This window comes from Molossus molossus, unplaced genomic scaffold (genome assembly GCF_014108415.1).
Source record: "Molossus molossus isolate mMolMol1 unplaced genomic scaffold, mMolMol1.p scaffold_m16_p_15, whole genome shotgun sequence".
NCBI classification, from domain to species: domain Eukaryota; kingdom Metazoa; phylum Chordata; class Mammalia; order Chiroptera; family Molossidae; genus Molossus; species Molossus molossus.
Genome location: NW_023425350.1, coordinates 22853146 through 22865128, shown reverse-complemented (window position 1 = coordinate 22865128; position 11983 = coordinate 22853146). Strand labels below are relative to the sequence as shown.

General features: G+C 38.4%; 1 pseudogene; it reads left to right on the top strand.

The window, feature by feature from the left end:
• The first annotated feature begins 1706 nt into the window (after positions 1 to 1706).
• LOC118631329 lies at positions 1707 to 1828 on the top strand (annotated as a pseudogene).
• Positions 1829 to 11983: the final 10155 nt, after the last annotated feature.

The window sequence follows — 11983 nt, the reverse complement described above, 5'->3', positions numbered from 1 at the left end:
CTATTTTTTGTTCAGATAGAGTAGGAGGGAGAGAAAGGGAGAGAGAGAGAGAGAGAGAGAGATTGAGAGAGATTGAGAAACATTTACATTTATGTGAAAGGGACACATTGACTGGCTGCCACCCACACAACCCAACCAAGGCTGAGGCCAAACTGCAACCAAGGTACGTGCCCTTAGCGGGAACTGAACCCGGGTCTCTCTGGACCACAGGTTGGTGCTTTAAATGCTGAGCCAAGACTGGCCAGGGCTATTTGTAACATTTTAAATAAATTTTACACTAACCCTTAACCACATTTTACATGTTACAGCAGTGCATGTGGGTCCTGGAGTCTGTGACTTTGTTACAGGAGATATCTTTACCTAAATTCTGATTTACGTTTGCCTACACTCTGGACTCAGGTTAACACCTTGCTTTGCAAACTGTAGCCTGGACCCTTACAGATATTTTTTCCCTTAATTCATTCAACAATTGTTTATTGATTGTCTTCTTTGCATGCTGGAGATTCAACGGTGAATTCAGAACCTGACCTTGTCATTATTGAGGAGTTACGGTTACAGTTGAACAAGAAACAGGCATGTAAAAAAAAACGAAAAACAAAAACACCAAATATAGTACAATATAACCCATGCTATTGTAACTATTCTAGAGCACAGTGGGGCCTCATAAAAAATCTAGGCAGAATATCTCCCTAGAGTAGATTTCAGCTTTGTGACTGAAAAAATAAAAACAAGGATATAATAAAGATTGAAAAAGTTAAAAGTCGAAAAATTATAGAAATTTCAGAGTAAAACAATAAATCTAAGAATCGTATTGAAAGATCATAACCCTGGGAAAGGCAAGGAATCCCTTAAGTTTGTAGAAGGCAGTTTTAAAGAATCTCGTCACACAACTATTGATGAATAAAAACTTTATTTTGGAAATTCATCTTGATCTCTTGACACCCAGACAGTTAATATTCAAGTGGAAATGGCCTTTCTTTACCCCCCCTTCCCCCGACCTCAAATAAAAATCCTATGAACTATTTGGTTATTTGCTACAAGGTAAATTTTTAAAATGTTTATGAAACCAAATTATTTCTTAGTAAAACCTATCATGTGTGCCTATGTGCAAAGTCAAAATTCTCAATGAGGAGAAGGAAGAAACACTCAGTTTCTACTGTAGCTCAGAAAACCATGCTTGTATACAAGCATTAGTGCACACTGTCATAAATTTGGAATTTGCAGAATTGTTTAGAAACACCGAGAAGCCAAAAAAAGAAAATCTCAACCTAAAAACGGATCTGAAATTTGTTGTATTACTAACTACTTAGAATATGTTTTCTACTATAAAGAGTGCTACTTATCATAGTTAATAAACTAGGATAGTCCACAAAACATCTAATTCCCAAAAGAATAAATAATGTTATGTTAAATCTTTTAATATAAACAAGTCCGTTTCTTTGTTGTTGTTTTTTTTCCTTACCTCTATCTCATAAGAGATCGTGCAGACAATCTTTGGTCAAAGAAGAGATTTTTCCTTGAGATCACCTTTTTTTTTTTTAAAGATTTGCTGACTTGTTACAAATAATTTCAAGAAAGTAGTTACTTCTAAAATTATAGACTTCTCTGTGGTTCTGAGCCTACCTATTCACTTACCTGGTAGAGAAGGGTAAGAAAAAAATCCACTGGGACCTAAGGTATTATGTTCATTTAAAAATATATGTATGATCACTTCTCGGCCTTTTGGCTAGAATCAAGTGTAGTATCTGTTGTTATCAGTTTACAAATACATGTATGAGCTGGTTCTAAATAATGATGATGGGCAGTCTCGGCCTGGACCACATCCTTTACCAATGAAGGCCAGCATACCTAGTAACAATGTCTGTGCACTGGGTGGAAAGGAAGATCACCGAATACAAACAGCAAAGAAAGCATCATCACAGATTGGCTTCGAGATCAACAAAGCTGGAGCATAAACAGAAAGAAATGGGAAGGCTTCATGTGTTTTCATCCCCGATGCTAAACTGACAAAGGAATATCTAATCATTTTCAGTTATTTTCTCCAGATTACAAACACAATGTGTGTGTGTGTGTGTGTGTGTGTGTGTGTGTGTGTGTAAGGAAAGCTGTGTCTAAATTGGAGTGAGATGTTGAGTGAGGATTTGTCTGTATAGATATTTTATGGATATAAGAAGAATTCGGTGGGGGAATGACCAAGAGTAATTATGATAGTATTTCTGTCCTGCTTTACTGTTATTACCAAAGTACTCCCACAACGTCTTAAATTATATTTTACTGTTAAGCCTGCTGATTTATTTTCTGATTATTAACATCTTACTGAAAAAGTCAGGGGCAACACGACCTCATAAATCACTTGTATGGTCTATTTTTTCAGCGAATTATGGTAAAAATTGCTGCACAATTGACACAAATATATTTTCACACTTGTCTAACAAATCTTACAGCTTCTGTTAGTTGACTTTTGAATTATCACAACTATTAAATACAAAAATTGAATTTATTCTCCAGAGATCTCTCACCAAAAAACATTTTCTCTGCCTCCCGGTGGAGAAGCACAGGTGAACAGAGAACAGTTCAGAATGAGGGGTCTGAGGAACGCAAGATCCTGGGTCAGTCTCGTGTGGACTCCAGTTTCTGAATTGCACTTGATCATTCATCTAGAGTGAATCTGCCATCTATTGATCTGACATAAACGCCCGAGGATGAATCTCTGAGTGAAGGAGGGTCATTTGTTAAACGTTCGTGGTATGTGTGTATGTAGAGAAATTATAGTTTGACATTTTGCTTAGATGGCTTATAACATGTATCTCCCTCTGTTAAACACAAAATACAAAAACCTTTGGATTGGTTTGGGACCAGGGGTACTAGTTTAAGAGCAGGAAGTGAATTGGAAGGAACATAGAATTTCTAGTTAGGCTGGAAGGCACTTAGCCAGCCGTGTGACTTGAAGTAGTTATTTAAACACTCTGAAACTCAGTGTCCTGTTGACTTCCCAGCACCTTGTGGAGGTGAAGGAAGCAAAGTATGTACAACTCCTGTGATGCCATCAATTTGATGCCTCCCTCCACCTCCTTTCTTTTTTCCTGGTGTTATAACACCTTACATCATACAGTCTGCGAGGAAATTTTGCTTCCTAATGATAAAACTCTTCATGGCTCCCTGGAAATCTACCCATAATTTCTCAAGCTCCAACTAGGCAAAGCATCAACTCTTTCATCCTCTTCATAGGATAGGCAAAATTCAATAATCATATATTACTTATGCTTATTAACAACTTGCTTGTTTTTATGGGAGGCATTTGCCCTGGAAGGTGATTCTTGTTGGAGAGTTCCTGCCTCAAGAAAGAGAGTCAAGGCACTTCATTTTTCTTGTTCTTGTTAATTTCTACTTAGCATACTTAAGTGAATAGTTATTTGAAGCCCACAGTGTCATCTGTAGACTGTAGGTGAAATTCTGTCTTGTGCTCCCTTGGTCCATTCCCATGCGAGGCATCTTTTATATAGTTTTGGAGATATAAAGTGCCTTCTCAACTGAAAACAAAGGTGTATGTTGGGTACCTATTGTGTGTCAGTCACTGTGCCAAATACGAGGGACACTAAGACAAAGATTCTCTATATTCTTTAAGGTGGCTTTCATAATCAGACAGACATTGTAACAGACAGTTACAATACAATGTAAGGAAATGCCTACAACCTGACAGGTATGTTTGAAGTGTGCTTAAGGAAGAGTTCACCCAAGGGGTAAAATTTAAGCTCATAATTAAGTTCGAGTTTGCCTTTCAAAGGCTGGGTTGGGGTAGGTGAGATAATTGCATTGTAGTCAGAGGAAAGAAATGACACGTAGAAAGGTAAGAAGCCATAAATGAGCTTGGCATTTCCTGGGAATGACAATTAGTTCAGCATCAGCAGAGCCTAGGATGTGTGGGGGAGAGGGGAGATGAGATTCGACAGATAGGCAACAGCTGCATCATGACGGGGAGTCTATGAAACTTTTATAGCAGAACATTTACTTGATCAAATTTGCATTTTCAAAATAGCACTCGGAAGGCAGAGCTTGTGATGGGTGAATTGTAAGGAGTCAAGTCCGAAGTTGTAGGGTCCATTTCCTGTGAATTGCAATAGTCTCCAGGCAAAAGATAACAAAGGCTGGCAGGATACTAAAGCGAAGAGCCCAGGTGTGGGTGGTGGTTGTCCACACTGATTAAGATCGTGTACTTGAGAAACATATCACTCCAGTAATATGCTTGACCCTTGTAATTGTCTGTTTTCTCATTCGTAAAATGGAGATTATGCTACTTATCCTACAGAATTGTGGAAAGAATGATCAAGACAGTGCATGTAAAGTACTTAATATAGTAACTAGAAAGCAATGCATTTTCAATAATTAGTATTTAAATGGTAGTATAGAATGCATTGTCTTATAATTGAGTAGAGAGAGGAAAATGAGAAAGGAATTGCCAAGATATTCACCACTTTCTTACAGAAAGACATGTTTTAAAGGGGAAGCCTCAATTTTAGCTGTAATTTGATTTGGGTTGAGATGCCTGTGGACATCAGGTGGGGATGTCCCAGAGACATCTGGATACGTGAGAGGGTGGAAAGCATAAAACCGATCCAGGGCACGTTCTCGAGAAACATTTATTTTTTCATTCCTCACTTTCCATAGAAAAAAGGAGGCTTCCATTCTTATGAAGGAATAGTATTATATTTATTTATATGCATTCCTCCAGTATTTGTGGCTCAGACCCTTCTCTTTTTCATATATTCTTTATCCCATCTCTCTTTTTTCTCTGATGTTGGCCCATGTGCACGAGACTTACTATTGCATCAGGTCATTTGCTAGGACAGGTATTCTGCACAGTGGAGATGCCTGGGATCTCCGGCTGTTCTACCTGGAGATGGGTGAATAAATTCAATTCGAGGTGAGAAAACACAGGGGTTCCCATTTGAGCTCAGAGCCAAGCTGCCTCAGCATTTCACATTTACCACCAACGCCACTGAGACTTTGTTGCTAATGAACTCCAGGAGATATTTCACTGCTTTCTCCCCGAACTCAAAGGGGAAAAGCTTGATTTGATATTTCAAATATTGAAAGAGGCATAGACGTGGAAGTCATCTGTATAAATTTGAGGATGGAAGAAGTTGTGAGTACAAATTAAATTCTTCTAAGAGAATTTTAGGAGGTGAGGAGAGGTGGAAGATGAGAGCATTTGCCTGTAGGAGGTTGTCAGAGTTTGCAAAAGTGAGGAGGAGGCGGAGGAGCGCCAGGGAGGGGGAGAGCTGAGAATGAGCCCCAGTCCTCTGCACCACACCAGCTTATTCCACATTCTGGGTAAATACACAAATAAGGAAAAAAGCAACAGCAACCCTGGTATGCCATGCCAAAGAGATTCTACTATTGCATCCCCTGACATCTCTTTATCCAAACACATCTTCAGAGATGTAATCCCAGGAAGAGATGGGACAAATCTGGTAGGAGGTTAGTAGCACTGGGTTCGGAGTTGACAAGAAGAGGCCCACACATCCTGCATTGTAGCCCCATTAGCCATATTCAAAGCTGTGTGTGTATCTTTTAACTGATCAAAGCTTCCAAACACCCACAAGACAGCATTAAGTTTGCCATAATGCCAAGTTCTGAGCTATCACTCACTGTTTCATTGGACAAATATGATTAAAATATATGATCATGGGGATATAAATTGTAGACATATAGGACAGACTGAGAAAAAAACAGCAAGAAATAGCAGCATCGGTGACAAAAAAAAGGGGGGGTTGATTTTAAAGCTGGTGCAAGGAAATAACTTATAGAGTCCTGTAGACTCACTCTTGAGTTATATGCAAATAAAATTCCTCAACACACTTGGCTAAAGCTAGAGTGTTGGAGACCAAACCAGGACCACCAGATAGCCTCAGAGAAGTTCATGTGGAAGCATCTCATCCACTTTAGGGAATATGTGAATCTTCAAGTACTTTGAGAGACAGCAACGAGGAAGATAGTGGAAAACAAAACTGTCAATGCAACAGCGAATCTCTGAGAAGGAGGAGAAAGAAGGCACATTTTCTTTCCATATGGAATCATCAAAACTTGTTATGTATGTACCACAGCTTTGTCATCCACTCATCTATTGATATACACAGTGGAACACTATGCAACTGTAAGATCTCGCATCCTTTGAGACGACATGAGGGACCTGGAGAGGAGTATGCTAAGTGAAATGAGCCAATCAGAGAAAGGCAAATACCACAGAAATCACTTATTTGTGGAATGTAATGAACAAAAAAAACTGATGAACAAAACAGACCCATACACATAGAAAGGAGTATTGTTCAGACACACAAACCTTAGAGGAGGGGGAAGGTGGGGGAGAGATGAGATAAACCAAAGAGCTTATATGCATGTATGTTTAACCAATGGACCAATGGACATAGACAACAATGCTTGGGGTAGGGGGCAAAATAGGGAGGAGGGTGTCTGCGTGGAAAAAAAGGTAGAAACATCTCTAACAAAAATAAAGTGATTAATAAAACAAAAACTTCTTATTTACGCAGACCACATCACTTTTGGGGGCATCTTGGGATGTTTAGAAGAGTCTGGTATATTTTAAGTTTCCACAGATAGCTTGCTTTCTCCTCATGGATATGGAAGGCATAAAACTCACTGAACATGAGAAATACAAGCTGGGGCAAAAGTAGGTTTACAGTTGTGAGCTTGTGAAACAGTTGACTCTTGTATTATTATTCATTCAATATTGTATTATTTTCTACATGAACAACTGTAAAGCTACTTCTGCCCCACTCTGTCTGATAGGCACTCTAAACAAACTATTATTTAAAAGTATATTATTATTTTATAACCTTTTGTGGCCCTAAAGTATCATTCAATACTTTGAACTAGAAAATATTATTTCCCACACTGTGGATGAGGAAACTGAGATGCAGATTTGCTGAAGGTTTGACTGGTAGGGAGTAGAGTAATTCCTTCATCTGACTTCAAAGCCACGCTCTTAAACGTTCTTGTTTTATATCTCATGCAAATTCTTGGTGACACTAACAATGTGACAGCGTTACAAAGAGTAGGTCATTTAACCAAGAAAAATAGAATAGTGTGGACTAAGACAGGCAGTAAAGAGTTATCAGAGCTCCTGTCCTGTGGTTATCATAGCATCAGGGTGTCAGGGACATCTCTCCCCCGAACCTTCAAGCAAACACTCAATTTAACCTGGTTCGTGCAGACCAAACCGATTAAGAAACTTCACAGGAAATCTATAGACAGCAGTGAGAAACAATAAAAATAAATGTAACAAACGAATGTATATCTATTGAAGAAGAGGTGAGGTCAGATAGGTTGGTCCAACTCATGTATTAATACCAGTGTCTAGGATTATTAATGTAAGAGAATGTGATCATAGCTCACGAAGGGTTTTCACTCACTGAGGTAGACTGTGTAAGAGGTAACGATGCAGGGTCTAGGTGAGGTGTGTTTGAAAGCAAGTGCTTATTAAGGGTATGAGTGACTGCTGTTAATGGTGAATGTGCAACCACTTCATGTTGATAGCCAGATGCCATGAACGGCAAACCAAATCAAATAGCTGAGGCTACTGTGTTGCTAAAGCGATTGAAAGCTAACCACCCCCCACCCCCCAAAGGGGCATTATTTGTTCTCCAGGGGTTTATTAACCATGATGGAGGCAGTCAGCCAGCAATTTCTCAGTCTCTCCATTTCTGGAGCAGGTAATGAATTTTAATTAGGGAGGAAGACAGCTTTCCACTGAGGAGAAGGAAGCAAGGAGAACAGAAACGTCAGTGTGCGTGGAGGGTATGCAGAAGCGCCTAACACTCGCTATTAAAGCTGAATCAATGGACAAAGCTTTGCACCCTCTGCTCTTCTGTAACAGAAAAATAAAAGCAAGAACCGAAAGGATGTGCTACAGATTGTGAGAAAAGGAAGAGAAGTGCTGCTAAGGTTGATGAAGAGATAATTCTGGATCACAGGGTCTTTCAGAAACTGATCATCACTCTTCATCAACAGTAATTGTTGGCGGCACATTTCCAACAATGTTTACTCTGCCTACTGAACATTCCAACACTCCTCTTTGCAGTAGAGAATGAATCAGATGGGCCTGCGGGAGACAGGAGTTTTTTATTTATTTTCCCCCAAGTAATTTAATTAAGCCCAAATGCCCTTGCATTGGTTATCTAGAAGGATTTGGAGAAAGCAAAAGATAGAAAGGTAAAATATAGCTTGATTCATTGTTGACTAAGTTTTCCCCCGGCTGATTTAGAGTCTGTGTGTGCATGTGTGCAAGTCCATGCTCACATGAGGGTGTGGACAAGCATTGCTCATGGTATTGTTGGATCAGAGTTTGATTTGATTTGGTTTGTGAAAGATCCTTCAAACTGTGGATAATCAGATGCCTCCTTTTGTCATTCTTCAGATATATTGATGGTGGTTTTTGTGAAAATTCTTCTAGGGAACCCTGGCCCCCTCAAGTAAATGTTACTTTTTCTAATGGGTCTTTCACCTGGTGAACAGACTGTGCCCATAAATTATTTGAAGTTCATTGGCCCAAAGTTACAAGCAAGTGTTGAGGCTTTGCTTTAGCATAGAGATATAATTCCACATGTGAATACTGTGTTTGAGTTATGGGTGTGATTCATTTTCAGGAATACAATTTGAGTAGACTAGGTGGTTCCTTGTGTGTTGTGGCCTGGACTGTGAGTATCTGGCCACTCTAAGTGAGAGCCCGAACACCCCTGTAAGACCCGGGAAGGAAGACGCACACTCGCTTTCTCTCCAGGGCATCCTGACAAAACGGAAGATGCCCACTGGCATGCTAGGCTTTGGCATGTCACTGCTACGAACCTGCTACAATGCCCTGACCAGAAAAGTTAAACTTGAGTTCCTCAGTTATACGGCACATATGAGTTCTATTTCCCCCCTTTTCTACCCCACAAACTTCAGTGCACTATCTGGGGAGAAGAGAATTCTAAGTCTTGTTCCTCTTCCCATATCGGATAGGGACTTGCTGCCCTCCTCCCTTCTACTATATTCTGTTGTCAGTGATGATAAACTTGTTTTGGTTTTATGCCTGTCTAATTATATTTCACATCCTCTTTAATATCTAAGGCCCTGTTTGGTGAAGGAATAGAAACTGTCCTTAAAAACCAGGAACTTAGTTATGACAATCAAAACTAGTAAACTAATATAAGTTACAGGTCAAGGTCTAGTGGTGGGCCAACAGGACCTTCCTAATGGGTCAGGAATTTATTCAGAAACAAAAGTGTATTCTTGAGTTATTATATGCAAAATAATGCAAAATCCTATTCAGATCTATTTGGGGTTAAGACCAAAGGCTATCTCCTTCAAATATTGCAAATGGATATGCGTAAACAAACATTAGCTCATTAGAAGCATTTGATGAGACAGTGGTCTGGTGTTCTATTAAAGTTCACATGAAAAAGCTCCTCCTACACACTTGCGTAAGCAATTAGAATTCTTCTGAATTTCTGTTAATTTTATCAGTGTTTCCTTGATATACAGAAACTATTAGTTCTACTTTAGAAGGAAACAATGCAGGTAGTTCATTTTTGTTTCTATTGGCATGTTGAGCAAGACAGTTCTTGGTTGAGAATAGTTATTCCCTACCTTGCAAAGTTTCTGGCATCCCTACCCTCCCTGCCCATTAAATGCCAACAAAGCTTCGCAGACACCCTGATGCCCCCAAGTCATCCCCAACTATTTCCAAATATTACCTAAATTTGTTTACTGCCTTCGACTGAAAAATTAGTTTACCAATAAATCTCAGTAAAATTTGTAGTGCATTATTTCCTTACCTCCAAGTTGTGTGCAGAAAAATTTGGGCCCTTTATTTCTTAATCAAATATATATGGTATTAAACAATATATTATGAAAATGTAAATTAATATTTTGTTAAGAATAGATATGATGTATTTTTCTAATTGTGCTTATACTAAAAAGATGATTGATGTTGTGTACCTATGACAGTGTACTATTAACATAATGTGAAATATTATTAGGCAGTGTTGTGGGTTGAATTGTATAACCCCCCAAAATACCCTAACCTTTGGAAATAGGGTCTTTGTAGATGTAATCGAGTTAAGATGAAGTCATATTGGATTAGGGTGGGTCCTAACCAAATATAACTGCTGTCGTTCTGAGAACAGGGACACACATTGGAATAATGTCATATTACAGCAAAGGCAGAGATAGGAATGAACACCAAAGACTGTAGGCAACTACAAGAAGCTAGGAAGGCAAGGAAGGATCATCTCCTAAAGCCTTCAGAAGGAGCATAGCACTGCCCAAACCTTGATGCCAGTTCTAGCCTCCAAACGTGTAGAAAAATAAATTTCTGTTGTTTTAAACCCAGTTGGTGATAATATGTCATGGCAGCCATAGAAAACTAATATAGACAGGTTACCTAACTTCTCTACCTAACATATTCTCCATCTGTTCAATGGGACAAGTAGAATAGTTCTAATAAGTTAATATTCAAAAAGCACTTAGAATTGGTATGCTATATATGACAGCCACATGCTTAGAGTAGTATTGTGTTAGCTTTTTAGATAGGTGAATTAACATTGTATCATGATTTTTCTTTCTAAAATAATTTATTTAATTCAGGGGTTTGGCAAACTGTTCATGAACCATATCCAGGCTGACACCTGCTTTTGTAAACAAAGTTTTTTTTTTTGTTTGTTTCTTTGTTTTTAATGGAGCCATATTTGTTTACATATTGTCTATAGCTCCTTCGGTGCTTTAACAGTAGAGTTGCACAATGCCTCAGAGGCTGTGTGGCTCAGAAAACCTGAGCTATTTACTCTCTGGGCCTTTAAGAAAAAGTTTCCCAACTCCTGTTGTAGAGTATAAAATCTAAAATATATGCTCCTATTCTTGTTCAATTTTTAAATAATTCAATGATTTATATGTGCTGCTAGCCACAGCTTTCCTGCAACTTAGCTTCTTTTGTTCTTGTATAATTTGAGCTCTATTTCTACTCAAGGTGGGAATGAGTAGGACAGATGAACTGTTGAGTCACTATCCCACATAAATTCATAATAAAGAGATTAAGGCCATTGATTGAGATTTTTAGTAGAACTGATGACTAAGAAGAGGGCTAAAAAATACATTTTTATTATCTCCATATTTGCTAATGGGACTTTATGCAATAATGACTCATGAGAGCTTCCTGAGCTTCTTAACTAGAAACCATATTTTCCTATTGAGAATCATTTTTCTTTAAAGAAATTTTTCAAGCTATTGATTCCCATATCTAATACTGCTGAATGAATTAAACAAAGCAGCAAAGTAAAAGTAATGACTCCAAGTTCAAGGGTAAATTTATAATGTGAAAATTACCAGCTCTTAAAGCAAAAGTGTGGGTGATGCGATCATTAGGTGAGGAGATTTGTCTGGTCATCTTGCTCAGTGTTTGGTGTGTGTTCTGAGTAAGGAAGCCAGTACTTATCCTCAAAAAGCTAAGTGTCTTCCTCACTATAATCTTCAGGGGGTTTCTTAACTTCATGTTGCTAATATGGCTGATGTTTTGGCTCTCAACACGGATTGTTCTTTCTAACCCTGAAGAAAGTGGAAGTTCTAGGTTGAAAATGGGCCTCTTTTTAGTTATTCACAGAATCTGTTCCCTATTTCAAAATCGATGTATGAAAAATAGGGCCATTATAAGTAGTTGCTTTCTACTACCATTCATCTCTATGTGAGGTTAAATATTTTTGTAATGACTAGTTTGGCTTCTCAAAAGGATCCTCTTGTAGTATGAAGGACAGAACATTTCACTCAGTTCTAAGTTTAAGAGAATTCAACCAACTCTGGGTCACCTTAGGGCAGTATAACTGTGAACACTGAATTACTTGGAGATAATTTGGAGTTTCTATTTACTCTTGTATAATCCATAGGTTTCTGAGACCCAATAAAACCTCAATACCTTCTGAAAAATTATTCCAAT